Source organism: Balaenoptera acutorostrata, chromosome 6, assembly GCF_949987535.1.
Source record: "Balaenoptera acutorostrata chromosome 6, mBalAcu1.1, whole genome shotgun sequence".
Taxonomy (NCBI): domain Eukaryota; kingdom Metazoa; phylum Chordata; class Mammalia; order Artiodactyla; family Balaenopteridae; genus Balaenoptera; species Balaenoptera acutorostrata.
Genome location: NC_080069.1, coordinates 14,180,180 through 14,184,282, shown reverse-complemented (window position 1 = coordinate 14,184,282; position 4,103 = coordinate 14,180,180). Strand labels below are relative to the sequence as shown.

Sequence of the window (4,103 nt, the reverse complement as noted above, 5' to 3'; positions counted from 1 at the left end):
CTTCCCTGCTGTGATTTCCATAGATGGATGCTTCTCTGGGAACCCTTTCCCCACCTCCACCCACACACCCGCCCCATACAGCTACATGTTTCATTTCAGAACATCTTGCTTCCTCCACATGCTTCAGTGCTTTCCTACCAGTATAGAATTATGAACTCCAAGAATAAAGTACACAAAAAGGGGGTGGATAATGGGAGCAGAGTGTGTGACATGGTGCTCCAGTGTGCAACATGGGGTCTAGTAGTAGGTTTCCTTCTCCACCAGCCACCAGGGCATCAGCATCACCTGACGATGACTTTTCTGACTTTGTCATATAGGAAGATGTGGAGAGAGTAGGAGAAGACACTGAGCCACCAGGTAGGTTTGAGAGGATACATCCTCAAGGCAACACCCACTCCAGGGCAGTAGAAAAGGAAAGCAGCAAGGGCCATCTCTTCAAAGAGGCCAGATCCCCTGTTGGAAGACTGAATTCCTCCTGGTCTTGCAGATGACCAAGTTGGCCCATTGTGCCACCAAGATACTGACAAAGAAGGCTGTGTGGCAGGTAAAAGCCAAGATTTTCCTCTGCTTGTAGGTTCACTGTTTTCCGCAGCTGTCCTCAACATCATTGATCCAGTGGTCATCTCAGGCCACTCAGACCCAGCAGGTGAATTGGGAGGAAGTTCTTCTCAGCCTAGGATCACAAAGTAAGTGAAGAAGACCCTCAGGGCCTGGATCATACCAATCTGTCCATAGGCCATGCTGATCAGCTGCTTATTCACACGTTTGCCCGTCTTGGGGTTTTTGAGCTGTCTCTTCATGATGTCACTCCGAGCTAGCTCATAAGCCAGGGAGGTGGCCGGAACCATGTCCATGCCCTAGTTAATGCAGAGGATGGTGATGATCCTCAGGGGTAGTGGAATGTTTGTAATAATGAATATCAGGAAGGGAGTGTTCCAGATAATAAATATCTGGAATGTTCTGGTTTCGGTGTAGGCAATGGATTTCTTCAAGTTATCAAAGATTAGACGACCTTCCTCCATTCCAGTCACAATTGAGGCAAAATTCTCATCCAAGAGAATCATGTCAGTAGTTTACATAGACACTTCTGAGCCTGCAATTCCCATAGTAACCCCAGTGTCCACCTTCTTCAAAGCTGAGTCATTGACACCATCACCAGTTACAGCCATGATAGTGCCCTCTCTCTGGCAGTCTTCCTGAACGATCAGCTTCTGTTGAGGAGAGGACCTGGGAAACACAGTCTCAGTATGGTACTTCAAAATGTCATCCAGCTGCTGGAAAGTCAAGTCCTTCAGATCACTTCCATGTACCATGCAGGCATTGGCACTTCTTGGGTTCACCTGGCTCACTGGGATGATGAAGTAGGATGCAATGTCTTCTATGGTTTCCTTGTCTTCTGAGAGGATGCCCACACCTTTGGCAATGGTTTTGGCTGTGATTGGATGGTCTTTGGTAACAAATTAATAATCTTTCAAAAAAAGAAAAGAAGCATTGACTGAGATGGTTTCACTGGATTATGCTGCACACCCCAAACTGAATAAATACAGAGGAAACACGCATAAGCAGAGCATAGTCAAAATGCTGAAAAACAAAGAAATAATGAATTCTTTAAAAAGTTGGAGAAAGAGATATATTATGTACATGGGAACACAAATTCAAAAGGCCATGGACTTCTCATCAGAAACTAAATGGGCGTGTAGTATTATTTCAATATGGATTTAATTTGCATTTCCTACTGACTGATGGTATTGAGCATATAGCTATGAGTTGATTACCTATTACCTCATATATCTTCTTTTATAAATTCTGTGAATCTTTTTCAGATTTTTATTGAGTTTATTGTCTTATTTTTGAGAATGAAGAGTTCTATATATCTTCTGGGTACAAGTCCTTTGTTAGATACTATGTATTATTAAAATAGTTTCTCCAAGTCTGTGATTTGCTTTTTCATTTAATTGTGTCATTGTAAGAGAAGTTTATAGTTTTCGTGATGTCAAATTTATTAATTCCCTTTCCTGGTTTAGGCCTATTTTGTTCTATCTAAATATTTGCCCATCCCAATGTTGTAAAGATTTTCTCTTATTTCTTCTGGAAAAAACTATAGTTTTTTTTTATGATAAATTATAATATTTAGGCTTATAATCCATTTTAAGTAATTTTATGTGGCATGAGGAAATGGCCAAGGTTCATCATCATTTTTTGAAAAAACTCTACTTTCTCCACTAAATTACCTTGGCTCTTTTGTCAAAAAGCTATTGGCCATATTTTGAGGATTTGTTTCTAGGTTCTCTATTCTGTTCTATTGATCTATATGTCAATCCTTATGCCAATACCAGTATCAAAATTTCTTTAGATTTATACTACGCCTCGAAATTAATTAGTGAAATCCTCCAATGTTGTGCTTTTTCAGAATTGTTTTGTCTATTCTAGCTCCTTTGAATATTCATGTAGGTTTTATATTCAGCTTTCAGCTTCCCAATTTCTATAAAAATAAATAAATAATAAATTTAAGAAGCCTGCAGAGATTTTGATTGGGATTACATTAAAATTACAGATCAATCTGGGGAGAACCACAATCTTAATAATATTGAGTCTCCCAGTTCACAAACATGGTTTCTCTCTCCATTTATTTAAATCTTTTTAAAATTTCTCTTGGCAATATTTTGAAATTTTCATTACCAAGTCTTGTACAAATTTTATTAAATTTATCTATAACTAGTTCATGATTTGTATGCTAGTAACAGTATTTTTATTTTTATCTTCCAATAGTTTATATCATATATAGAATAAAATTTTTATATTGAGTTCTTTACTCACTCACTTGTGAGTTCTAGTATCTGCTTTTGTAGCTGCCTTAAAATTTTCATCATACATATTTATGGCATCTTCCTTTAGATCCTTGAACATATAGGGTATATTAATGACAGGTTTTTTTTTTTAATGTCCTTGTCTTCTTATTCCATCATCTCTATCAATTCTTGGTCTGTTTCTCTTTACTTATTTTTCTCCTGGTTACAGGTCATATTTTCCTCTTTACATGACCAGCAAACATTTTTATTGGATACTGAATGCTATGAACTTTATATTATTAAATGCTAGATTTTATTGTATTCACCTAGAAGGTAGTTAGATTATTTGGAGATTAGGTTTATCCTTCCAAGGTTTATTTTTAAACCTATTCAGAGTGGGTCTAGAATACTCCTGAGGTTAAAGTAACCATTTTAATGTGTTCTATGGTCTCTGCTCAATGCCCTATGTATTTAATGAGGTCTTCCCACTTTAGATGGAACAATCAGAGTGCTCCCTATACCTATACAAGCTCTGGGCATTGTTCACCTTAAAGATTTCCAGTAATTGCTCTTTCTTCAGAAGTTGTTCTTGTCTAGCTCTTTCGGGTTTTACCCTACACATGTGCAGAGTTCTCATCCAAAGATGCATGAAAACAATTATACACATTTCTGGAGTTCTTTCTATGTATTTCTTCCTCATCTTGGGTCTTTTCCTCAGAAATTCCAGACTCTTTGTCCTCCCTGAACTTTGCTCTCTGTCATTTCTATTGCTACAGGAGATTGCTAGAGTCTATCAGAGGTTCATTGCCCTGGCCTGCAGTCCAGAAATATCTTCAAAAATTTTTTTACATATTTTTTCCTTGTAATGGTAGGGTTCATCTCATTTGTTTCCCTCCTTTCCCTTTTCTCAAAGATTGCAATCGTGTCCTGTCTGTTATCTTATGTATAAAAGCAGATGCTTTTATAGTAACTCTAATTTACAGATGTTCACAACAGGAGATCAGTTCTGTAACAGTTTGTTCTCTTATGCTAGCTTTTACTGACTTTGGTCGACCTCTGGTTTTTACTAGATTTGATTATATCCATCTTTAATATATTGAAATGACACAATATTTCTACCTTTCTCAAGGTATTTAGGAATGATTAAAGACACTGAAATTATAATCATGGCAGATTTTTAAAAGGGTACTTTCCCTGAGTGAATAATTTTTAGCTTAAAAAAGTCATAGTCTGATACTTTACACAGTCTTAATGTTTATTTTATCTGAGAATGTTAGATTCTCAGGCATTACAGGTAATTTCCTTCTCCTGTCA

At 37.1% G+C, this 4,103-nt stretch overlaps 1 pseudogene; it reads right to left on the bottom strand.

Annotated features, from left to right (window-relative positions):
- Positions 1 to 281: 281 nt before the first annotated feature.
- LOC103009189 (sodium/potassium-transporting ATPase subunit alpha-1-like) lies at positions 282 to 1,457 on the bottom strand (annotated as a pseudogene).
- Positions 1,458 to 4,103: the final 2,646 nt, after the last annotated feature.